General features: G+C 35.1%; 1 protein-coding gene across 3 annotated transcripts in view; it reads right to left on the bottom strand.

Moving 5' to 3' along the window:
• The window catches only part of LOC100648546, a 396,941-nt gene that overhangs the window by 275,744 nt on the left and 107,941 nt on the right, over positions 1–13,256 (bottom strand). The gene's annotated exons all lie outside the window — the stretch shown is intronic.

Genomic DNA, 13,256 nt, shown 5'->3' with positions numbered 1-13,256 from the left:
ACAAAATTATTTTGTGTTTGAATACATAAAAAACAAAATATAACTCACTATATTATTCTTTAGCTATCGTTTCGAAAGTCGTTACATCATTGCAGAAAAAAATATAACATTAAATAGAAATTTTAAAATAAAATTCTAAAACCAGTCAACTTGACTGGTGTGGTAGTTCTAGTGTTAACCGAACATATGTTAGTTTTTGGATACCTACCTTTGGTTAAACCATATTACCAAATATATACTTCAACATTTCGTTGTTTTCATTACGCGTTCTGGTTACGTCGTTTCGTCGCTGTTCCCACGAATAATACCTGTCTGTCAAACGTACAAGATGAATCACCTCGGACGACACGGCGTTATTCTTAAAGGGCACGCGCGTACAACATCGCCGTCGACTAAGTCGAGCAGATATTGTTACAGGAAAGGCAAGGCCGGTGTCGATTTTCGTAAATCATCACGTATCAGCGGCTCGCGATTTATTACACCTATAATGGAATCGACAAGCGGCTGCTATTTATCGTGCCATCTATAAAATTGTGTGTCGTTCGAAGTACGATGGAAGCACGAGCTCGTTATTTACTAGCGTCGCTCTTAATGGGCTAGAAGTATTTCAGCGTTAACAAATTATCCACACTTTTAGCGCGTCCTCAACTTTTCTTCCACGTCCTCTCCTAACTTATGAAACACTGTAAGAAATTGTACAGCTAGTCTTCGTCTTCCATCGATACTCCAGTTTGTTAGAATTGATTTGAGGAACACGTGCGTCGGAGATCATATTGGAATAGATGAATTCTGACTTGTCAGAAATGAAATCGATCACCTCCATTTCTTAACAGTTTCTCAATTTCATTACATAAGTCCATAATGAATTTTCAATTCTTAAAAAATAAATTACTCATTTCACGAGTTCATTTATTCTTAAATTAAAGTTTAATCATGATTTATCAATCCATCTTCTACAACAGATACAAATTTTAATGAAACAGTACAACTACTAAAATTTTCATTTTCTAATAAATCTTTCCCAAAAATTACAAAATTAGATTGATATATCGTTACTAACACAAAAGAAAAAAATATAGCACATAGAGTCCTAGTTTTGACAGCAAAACCAAAGTCGAAGTTTTCACACCGATCGACTAAATTACAACGAAAGTTTCTTCTGTGGAGGACAATTTACTGATCCAAGAAAATATGGAGTCGAAGGAAGTTCCAAAAGAAGTTCGGAAAAACAAACGCCAAAATTAATCTTCGCCGCAGCGCCAATGTACTTCACGACGTTTAATTCAAGAAGAGTCTCAACTAAAGAAACCTCGTTCCTTTTTTTTTTTCTTTGTAATTCGAGCGAAAGTCACTTCTAGAACCCTTCTCCGAACTTTCAATATCTCAAAGTGGCTGCGCACAATTTACCTTCGCGCGATGCTCAAGACCTATTAAGTCGATTCGGCCGGAAGAAAGTTTGAGAGCGTGGAAAGGACAGGGAGAACGAGACGTTCAGTTAACGAACGAGAATCAGCTCCACTCAGTTTCCATTATAAAATGGTCTACACCAAAATAACGTGCATGGGCGTCGAATTACATTCTTGCAAACTTATTTATAATTATATGCCAGCCAGCGCTATTGGTCGCCCTAATTGGATCCGCAACCGAATACGAGATAATCGAACCAAGGGCCAATTTAAGACTCTGCTTATATGCTGCGCTGGTAAATCTCATTAGCGTCGGCCGGAGAATTTCATGAAAATAAAAAATAGACGAATCGAGAACGAACTTCCTTCGAATTCTTCGAGTCCTTCCAGCAGAGCTGTTTCACAGTTCAGGAAGCCGTGTTTCGATTCTGCCTTCCGAAATCTGGTTACCTTATACCTTATGTGCCCTATCCGCCTTGGAAAAAATATCCTACACAGGATTATAAAGAGTTATTGAGAATATCAAAATTGAGAGCGGGAACGTAAGAAGAACGTGTTGTGTGCGTATAGGAAGTTGTCGTTGACCGTGAATAAATAACGTTTAATGGTTCCGATGGTTATAATGACTGGAATACGAATGTTTATTCAAATTTATGTCTTCAATTGTGATTTTTATTTGGGTTAACTATTAACCATAAACCATGAATCAAAATGTTCCTTGATTCGCGAGATTTAACGTTTTAATGACGGAATATATCAAGAAGAATCATATGAAATAATACATTAGAACTTGATTTGATATGAAATATTAGGTTGTCCGAAATGTTTCTTTCGTTTTATAGGGAAATAATAGACGCACAATGTTTTTTGTTTTATATTAATTTATTGAATTATGTACGAACATAATAATAGTAATAGAACGAAATGGATCATACTTAATTCAATAAAATAATATAAAACAGAAATTGTTGTTCATCTGTTATCACCTTATGAGACGAAAGAAACTATCGGACAACCTAATATAAATATTTCAAATAATACGTAATTTAAACAACGTGAACTAAATAATAATTTAGAAATAAGAATCAGGACCTCTTGAACATATCCTAAAATATTCGATATCATTGTTCGCTAAAAACTTCTACTCACAGCAGAAATTTTCCGTCGATAAGGCATTAATAATTATTTCTATTAAATTGATTATTATAATTGAAAATATTATATCTGTTATCATTATCAATATCTTATGCGCATAAATTCTATAAAAATAAATATAAAGTTATAAATTATATAAATATATAAATATAAATATAAAATAAAAATAAATCTAAGATTTTTGAAAATTAGAGGCGCGAGTGTAAAGAAGCAGTAGAAGCAACAAAGGGTAGAATACGAGGAAGGAACAATATTTCACGGTAGATGCGCTTGATCTAGGTTCACAGGGTGAAAGTCGACAGATAATTATTTTCCAAGCGTTTCCGTCCATGTCGTGGAGTGAAACGCGACTCTTGCGAAATCGTAAGGAGGATATTAGGTAATGCTTTCCACGTGAGATTTATGAGGCGAATGCCTCGACACGCAACCACCTTTCTAGATATGAAACGCAACTTGGCAGAAGCCCAAATTGCCGAACGTCTAAAGACACCGTGGATTCTTATTATTTACTGGCGCGCAGTTGAATTCACTTGCTCGTGGCGCACGCAAATTTCCAACGGCTCGCTTCCAGTCACGGGACCTGGAAACGGTGCACATTTTTCTCGGGCATAAATCTTCTCCGTGGAAAAACGGCCGGTTAGGTGAACTTCGACTTTCCTCCAGTTCGAATGGAGAATGTCAGAACCGTTTTACAGAGGGTGAGTTTGACTGTTGGCTGGAAATATGGCGCAAATCCTCGAGAAGGTTTTGAGTTTCGATGCCAATAAGATATTATTATAGTGAAGAAATTTGGGTATATCATCTTTTTACCTTTATATTGTTATTATTTTACAGAATTCGCTTTGACTTATCAGACTAATGTACATTTCTGTCTATAAATATCAGAATGCTTACCGGTTTCATATGAATCATATACAGATTGCATATATTCATGAATTATTCATGACGGTATAATAAGTTTTTGATATTTCAAAGCAGTGTCATGGGTTAAGTTCCATAATTTCGAACTATGCTGTTACTCGTACCATAAAAGTTGGAAATCCAACGACTTCTATCGGGGAAAAAATTAAGATCGCCAAACTATCCTTTACGACCAAATAGATTTCCATCGATATATTAGAACACTCAAAGCATTACAGATATATCACAGGCGACATTAAATTTGCCAGTGTACGACTTCTGCTTGAACAATTTCCACTCATTAATTCACGGATCATGCAAGTCTGAACATTTTACGACTCTCTTCTGCTTGTTTCTAGAAGGAACCGTAAAAAAGAAACTATACTTAAAAGAATAAGAGCAATCTCTTAAGATCCTCTTAAAGAACTCTTTAAACAGAGCGCCATAAATGCATTTTACTTTACCATTCTTCCCAAGAAACGATTCGGTTCATCGGTCATAGTTTACCTCGATCCCGCTTAATTTTCCTCATAACCATTATTCTTCGGAAGAATCACGGTCGCTGACTTTTCGCCGGCTTCCATAGCTTCAAATATTCATATAGCGTCTGGAATGCGTTATTTATCGTAATCTGATCGTTCCTCTATCTTGTTTCTCTTTGAATTATAAATAACAGAACGCTGGATGATCCAAGCAAGTCACAGGATCAAGGATCTCTTTCAGACAGAGCGTGTCCCTTTGCGATAGAGCACAGTCGTACGTGCAGAGACTCGTCTCTGATACGATTCACTTGACACGATTGCATTTCGGTGATGCGAGCGAATGCGTCCTGTTATTGCAGAAACGACGCAGTATACATGAGCGTAAAGCTAACACAGGGAAATACAGGCAGTACAGAAGATCGGTAGCAACGAGCTTTAACCAAATAATAGCCGCAATCAGCTTTGTAACATATCTTCGGAACAGCGGTGATGAGTCATCCTGCATAATCCATGTAATCCAGATCGAGAACGTGACCACAGGGTTTTGTAAATTAAGCTGCTTTCAATTAGCCCGTCCGCTGGACCGAGCCGAGCCGCTTCAAAAATTGGAAGTGAAAGTACGCGACAAAGCAACCGCTCATTTATTCCACAGGTTTACTCCATTTTTTTATTGCACCTGCCGCAACAAAATCACTTAATCTAGATATGTATGATTTCTGAGAAAAAAGATGAGACACAAATGTCAAAGGGAGACGAGAAATGGTCGTACTTTACGCTTGATAGGATTTTTGGTGTGTTCCGTCCGATTCTGTGACAATATATTTCTTTCAAATATGTAAATGCTGACATGATACAAATTAACAATTGGAAAAAATGATTTTCATCTTTATTAGATATTTTGAGAACGTATGTAAATCCTTTTGCATGGATTGGTATAATTTTCTTGAAATTTTAAGGATCAAAAATGAGTAATGTTTATTTCGGCAAAACAAAATTCTATTCTTCTGGAATAAACCAAATTCATAGATTTTTCAAGTTCACAGATTTCTATCTCCTTTCAATAGCTTGCGAGCAAAGAAAGTCATCAGTTCTAAACTTTTCCATAAAGATAATTCGTGCCGTATGACTACATGTTTGTAATTTTGAGAGAGAGATTTAATAAGTGCAAAAGAGGGAAATGGGGAAATTGCATAAAAGATATAATCTCGATTAAAACAAAATAAGCAAATGAAATTGCAATTTACATAAACAAATGTAGGAAGGTTTGGAAACGTCGCTCCGTCTGGGCGCGATGCAACGACCAATTTCCTGTAATCTGCTCTCGACGAAGCGTTATCACGAATTCGGCGTAACTGCTGTCGTTGACAGCGCGTAACTAAATATCCGTAAAACGCATTGTTTCGCGATCGACAGCGACCGCGGTTACATCGTTACAATCCCCGATTCCGCTCGTGTTCCGCGCACGCGACACATCCAACGCGTTGCCGTGTCGCCAACAAATTCGTACACGCTCGCGGTTCGTTCGATTTTACCAATTGCCTGATCAATTGTTTCCGTTACCGTTGCAAAAATATTTTATCTTAAATCAACCAACAGAGATAATGGGAGACTCCTTCTCTTCAAAAAAAAAAAAAGAATAAATACAACAAAAGAATAAAATAAACGAGCAGATATAAATGCCAAAAAAATACAGGACGACGTTTTTAGCGAAGAAGTATGTAAATTCTCATACAGAGTATTATGAAAGAAGTTATAAGTACTGGAATAATTTATTTGAGCTTTTAAAATTATCGTAAGATGGAAATTCCACATATAATTGTAAATGCTAACTATAACTTAAGTTGAGCAAATTGTGATTATATTTTTGTACATAGATTTATGGATTTCAGATAAATCCATTTTTATCCAAACAAAAAAAAAAAAAAAAAAACTATGATTGAAAAAGATAAAAGTATAGTGTACAAATAAATAAATGTAACGAATTCAATACATATTTACTATTCATTGTCTCTTTATTTCTGTAAAGGTAAAAACCGCTGGAAGTGGAACAGTATTCGACTGATAAATACCTGTATTCCTATTGTTACTAACAAAATCTTCACTTCCAACGCGTGTATCGAACACAAAGTAGTTGTAGCATCTCGAGAAAAGAAAAAGACACGAAAGAAGAAGGAAGGAATGGCAGTAAGCTTTATCCAAAAGCAGAGTTCCCAGAGGGAAAGAAAGGAGACTTTCAGAACGTGTTAATGCCTGAACCGACTGTGTTCGCTACTCTAATCGCAAAGTTCGCGAGTTTTTCACGCCGAAGAAAGAAAGACGAGCATGATCGTATCTGGTTATGCTAGGGACGAAATCCTAGAAACGAGATAACAGCACGATAGAACGAAACGTCCGAGAGAAAAGTGTCTCTTATGAAAGATTCGATAAAAAAATTCGAAGAGGACAGTCGTGCTAAACACAGGCAAAGAGTGTATATGCTGCAACGAAGAACTCTGGTTAAAAGAAGGCGCACAATTTACTTCGCTCAGGGCAGCACAATTTCAACGTGGTCGTAGCTTCAACAAGCCGTGAACTGAAACTCGCGATTCTTGCTACACTTCTGACACTGTGAATCGAAGTTTTTTCCTGGCGCCTTTAATAAACCGTGCACGCGAAACGATTGTTTTTCCGCAATGTTTTTTCCCTTATTCAGCTTATACCGTTTCTAACACGATGAAATAATGGTGAAATAAGCTGGTGCACACGTTAAAAGTACTCAAGGAATTCAATAAAGAGAGTCATTCAACGTTCTTCGTTATTCGACGTCGCTCGACGAACGAGCTTTCCTTTCTATTTGTTTAATAGGATCGACAGTGATGTCGATAATTAGGATATAATGTAATTATAAGAAACGTATTAACAGTGCAATGTGGTGAAAGGTTGTTCGATATTAATCGCAGAAAGGCGGTGCCGTCTGTAAAGGCGAATTATACCTGTGCCACTTCGCGGACGAACAGTGAATTAAGTCCAGCTATAGCCAGACACGAAAAAGGCGTATCCTTCTGGGAAGTCGAAAGCATTGCCAAAGGATGGAAACCCGACCTAGTATAACTACAGTATCTGAAACCAAGCCAGTTCTACCATCGCTATTCATATGTTCCATTTCTTCTACCCTTTTTCCTCATTTTCTTGCGAATATTTCAGCATGATGCAATAAATACCATGATTTCTTCGGATATTATATGTATCTTTTATTAAAAGAACTTTAGATATTTTAACGTAATACATATTTCGCAATATCCTTTTACGCGCATCGGTTTAATTAATTCCCTGCAAATAAATTGACATATCGATAAATCTTTTAATCATGAATTTCCTAGAAATGAGTTCCTATTTTTCTTAAAAAAGAAATTTTTAATATATATCTAAACGAATGTTTTCATAACATAGTAGATTCTTTGACAAGTATTCCAGAATTTCTCCCGACTTTTGGAAAAGAAACAATAAAAGTATCAAATTTGAACATAAATGATTCGTTTTGCTTATTAGAGTGTGAGCAAACATGTGCATGTTGCGTACAGAAAATTAACCATTAACTACTATGTTGATATGAAAATGCCTGAATAATCTGACAAGATTCTCAAAATCTCTACACAAAGTAATCAAAATTAGAAAGTGAAAAGATTAAACTTACGAGTTATAATTATAAGACTTCACCTAATTGAAACGTCTTTTGTTACTTGAAAATGGAGTTATGATTATATTTATTATATTTGAGATACTCTACAGTGGCAGTTAAATATTAAGAAATCTCCAAACTTTCCCTTTTGCTTTCCTTCTGCAAAAATTTCCTACAGAAACTCATTCTCGTTTCCTACTTCCCATATTCACCCGTTACTACAACAAAGGCATGGATTACTTTATCGATTACATTGGATTCATATCCAGAAACACATCATGGCATCGAGATGAACAAACATGAATGTACGAAGTTCTCAATGTACTCGTCTCGAACGCTCTCCTCTAACGAGTTTGTCAAGTGATTAGACGAATTAGTCGTCTCAAAAAGCAGTCGTCTTTCTCAGCCGGCAATTACGCGCACAATCGTGAGCAGCCCGTCACAATCATGACCCGCTTGTTAACGGGAGTGGGTACTCTCGGGCCCGTTCTCGCGCTGATAATGGAACTTTTCAATTGAATCCCCCGCGATTATTCCACGTTATCCTGAATGGTTTACGATGACGTGACGCGCGCACAATCTCGGTCGATCGAGCGTCGTATCAAAACCGAAGTTGGAAAAAAAGTAGAGGAAGAAGCCTTATTCCTTCTCGTCTGCTAATATTTATTCACGAGAAATTACATTTCCTTCCTCGATAAGGGAATAATCACTAGTTCTACTCGGAACTACCTACTCCGGTGGAGTTTCAATCGTGGTTACCGTGTCCTCACGATTAAACACAGCTAGAAAATTCCAGCTTTTAACTAAAGAACTCGCGAGCCATTTCGTCGACTTTCGATGAGTATTTGAATTTCATTAGACTTGACTTCTAAATTTTGCATATGGGGAATAAACTTTATAAACGACGATTGGGATAGTAGTTTTAATATAATAGTTTTAATAACGTAATATTGTGATGGAGAATTAGGAAGAAAGTGCATGAGAGGTGGAAGCCGAAGAAAAATTCTTCAAGAGATTAGAGACATATGAGAAATTACTGATTCAGATAATTCTAATAATTAGGAGCTCGAGCTAGTGTCTCGACTAACCGAGTTATATGAAGTAGATAACAAAGTGCTGCCTTGATATGCAGATTCTAATTTTTGTTAGATACGCTTCACAGTAGTCCAACCTTTGCGGATTTTATTCATCATAGGAAAGGAAATTCACAGGTTTATATATCTTCATCGCATTTGTAATTATAGTTAGATAAAAAAGATAATGACTATATTTAATAAATATGATAATGTGATCATATAATAAATATGATAATAGTGAACTAAATATTGGAATAAAAAGGAATATTGAATATTAGGTACTCTTTCCCAAAACTTGTATGCTTTTCATGTATTTTCTCTTTCCATATAAAACCTTGATGGAGACCTTGCATCTCTCGTTCATACGATAATTTCAAACTCTTGTTTCACAGCTCTAACAGTTATAGATCAAATACTCTTTATGTGCACCTCTATCATTCTAATAGAAACATCATTTACTTACTTTTTCATTTACTTCATATCAGTTCTATAATTTTCATCTAATCTTTGCGATCCTATAACCTGCATTTATTTATAGATACTAATGGGTTGGCAACTAAGTGATTCCAGATTTTGTCATTAGGTGGTAATGTCACCAACCCAATTGATGTAAGACATAATCCACTAATTCGCCTTAATTAAAAACAGAACAATCGCTTTCCGCTTCTACCTAATTCAGAATCATTTGGCAAAGTGCACATCCGTCAGTAAATACGTGTATTTTTCCATTTTGATCTGATTCCATTGATGCGAATTTCGGTAAACATTTGTATTGGCTTCAGAAACACTCAGATATTATTAAATAACCTGGGTATGGGAAGTCAGCTTTCGTTCGAAAAAGCTAAACATGTATGTAGTTTGCGCAAATATGCATATGTTTCCAATGCAGAACAGGAATTTTTCGAAATTAGAAAAAACGGGGCTCGCCGACCCTAACGTTAAACGTGTGACATTTCAGCATTTTCGCTGCTAAAATTGCGATACTTAAATTTGATATCTCATTTTATCTCGATTCATTCATTCACCGTAACTGAGTATAGAATGTTTTTTTACTTTTATATGATTCACCTCTGCATTTGGTAATATCTAACAATAGAATTTGATTCGTGGCTTCTTTAAACATTAATACTGCAAACTCCATAGAACAAATTAAAAGCGAGATCATTGAGGGATCAAGAGAGTTGCTTGGATATAGAATTCTCAGCTTCTACAATACAACCTTCAATTAATTCCATGGTGCTGAGGTTGACTGGTAGAAGAAAGAGTTGATGAATTTGTAATAGAAAAATATATTGAAATAAATAAAGTTATAAGTATAAGTATAAATATAATGTATAAGTTTTACATAGTGTTACAATATAATAAAATCTATAGGGAGCACGTTCATATATTTATAGCAAAAGGACATTACCAAAAAAGTTAAATAAATAAAAATTATATAATATAATATAAATAGAAATCTATTTATTAGTTCCTTTGTTCCTAGACCTTGCAACCCAAAATATAATTTATATTCAAAGGCACAATAATATGAACCTCTCCTTGTTTAGAATATTTTTGTTTCACTAAATTCTATTTTCTGCGTAACAGCGGTCTCCAAGTCACCTCAAGATGTTTTTCTTGAAGTAATTACTTCAACACATACTTCGAAATATCTGCTCTGAATGTTACCGTCATAATTCGCTTAACCCACAATGCACTGTGCAGAAAAGCATATTTATGGCATCCTCGAGTGTCTATCGCTTTTCCTTCCCCTAACTTCCATTGTACAGAAACTGAATGATCGTTTGGGACATTTGAATTTCAGTTTTCTACACATAATCTAAATAAAAGTTCTCGTACCTACTATCTAGAACTAGAAAGAAATCCTTTGAGATTTGGCAGTATACATATCTATTTTTACGATTATGGTTTTATCCGAAGTAACGAGTTTCAGTGATTTCCACAAGTAAATACTGAAATCGATGTTGAAAATGGCCTTAATTTTCCAGGGGATTCGTTTCCAACTTTGTACGTAAAGTATTAGGTTGTCCGAAAAGTTTCTTTCGTTTTATAGGGAAATAATAGACGCACAATGTTTTTTGTTTTATATTATTTTATTGAATTATGCACGAACATAATAATAGAAATAGAACGAAATGGATCATACCTAATTCAATAAAATAATATAAAACAGAAATTGTAGTTCATCTATTATTACCTTATGAAACGAAAGAAACTTTTCGAACAACCTAATAGAAATCAGATCATATATAGCATCCACCAATAAGCCTAACGAAGAAAACGTATTGTCATCAAGTAATCGAAACTAAATTTTTCGTATATCGACTTTAGTCATTTCAACTACAGCAAGATTGAAAATCGGTCTTTTGGTTACTGTTTGCTGATAGATTCAAGTCGAAACGTTATACCGTAACGTTCTTAAAGAAAGAAAAATCGAGCACGATATCCGCAACGGAAAGTTTTCTGTAGTTTCGGCGAATTTATCAACAAGAAAGGGGAACTGTTCGAAAGGACGAGCATACAGGAAACTGTCTTTTAAAAGTTCCACGGAGTAGGATATAGAGCATAACGTTCGTGGGATAAAGAATATTGAGATTCGCGGATCAACTTCGAAATGGCTTTTTCTGAACACACTATGGAATTAATCACGAATCTTCCTGGTTTCAAGAGTTGTGCAACTGTCCTTGTATTAGGTCATCCCATAAGTTCGTGCCGACTTTTGTGTACACATTTCATGTGTCGATTTATAAACATACGGCGATAAGGGACCAATGCACTTGAAAAATGGGAAGAAGTTGTACAACGAGAGGGGGATTACATTTTTTCATGAAACTGAAAGGTGTGTAAACAATCTTAACATATATAACCGCTCGAAAAACGGAACGAACTTATGGGATGACCTAATATATATAAATCAAATTGATCAGTTCTACTGAGATTGAGATTGTTCGATTTCTGAAAAATTGAAAACTAATCGTCAGACTGAAAATATTTAAGCACTTATCACAATTGCGTATTTTTACGTAATTTTATATTTTTATCAACGTAACTTGAGAAATGGAACCTATATACATAAAAATTTAATTCATTCATTAAATTTTATAACAGATATCTCAATAGTCATACTTTTTATATTTTTGTATATTATGTTTTTTGAATTTCTCATAAATACATAAATGTGTATAATTACATATACACAAATCTACAAAGATGTGAAGAGAAACAAAAGCGAATTAAAAAAGAAATGTTTTGCAACATCGAACTAATCTAGCAAGAATTTCCAAGAGAGCTATTTGAAATTCCAGCGAAACCGCGAAAGCGAAAGAAACAGCAAAGTAATCTTAACCACGTGAAACATAGTTTCACGTCGAAATTTCGACGAATCTGTGGAGAATGAGCGTCTATCGTGACACAAGGGTGCATTATTATCACCTGTTAATGTATTAGGAGCTAATGGCGGTGATGGCGAGGGCCGCGAAGACAGGGCGTCTTCCAAGTGCCTTTTCTTGTTCCGTGCTCGATATTTTGTCCACGTGCTGCGAGTCTGACTTTGTCGAATCGCTACCGACGATAGGTGTCTTTAATCGACGAAAACGTAAGAGGATCGACGCTTAAGCTGGAATTAAGAGTCGAGACGCGTGCTCTTGTCTCGGGTGCAACACGTGACGAGAATTCACGAGTAGTTTCCCTGGTTTCGTACAGGTTTCGCATCATCTTGTATCGGAAAGGGATGTAACGTATACGAATGCTCGCTGGATTGCATGAACATACGTTGTACCCCTGAATACAAGTTTTAGGGCATACGCTGGTTTCCATAAAACTTTAATATGTAGCATTCATCATGCATTTTCATTTATTTTCGTTTGTATTTGTTCTATTTTCATAAAATTTGGTAAGTGAGATTAATTATATCTTTTCTATGGTACACAGAAGTATTTTTCACATTTTTCCAAATTTTTTTAAAGTCACGATTTCTTTTCATAATAGCTAAATAACCCGTAAATTAACCATTTTAAGTATACGATGCAATGGACTTAAATGATTGTCTTCCATTTATCAAAAAAATTCTTTGTAACTAATACCGATTAACTTGTCTCAGAATCAGACATTTATACATCTGTTTTTACATAAATCAGACTAATTCCACGAAAATAGTCATTTAATTACTTGGTGACATCGCGCGAAAGGTCGATAAGCAGTTCACGTGTCGTATGCAATTAATTCTTGCTTTAAAGAGAAAGAAGTTACTATACACAATTTTACTTAACATCGCGTTAGATTGTAATCACATTTCGCTCAAAACTGTCAACTATTTAAGTATTCGTAAAGAGTAATGATGAAATAGAAAGTAAGTATCTGACATGTAGGATGCAAATATTAAAAATTCTATTAAAAACCGCATGTAATTTGAAATTAATCATTTATATCAAATATTGAAGTTGCATTAAAAATAAAAAGTGTTCTATCTTTCTTGAGTAGGAGTGTAAAAACTAACAGAAAAGATCGTACGACAAGGGGTTAAAAAATCTTGGGTATCTTATGTTTAAACATATTGACGTTATATTTAAGATATCCA

This window comes from Bombus terrestris, chromosome 1 (genome assembly GCF_910591885.1).
Source record: "Bombus terrestris chromosome 1, iyBomTerr1.2, whole genome shotgun sequence".
In the NCBI taxonomy this organism is placed as follows: domain Eukaryota; kingdom Metazoa; phylum Arthropoda; class Insecta; order Hymenoptera; family Apidae; genus Bombus; species Bombus terrestris.
Note: the sequence above shows the minus strand (reverse complement) of the source record. Positions and strands in the feature narration are given on the sequence as shown.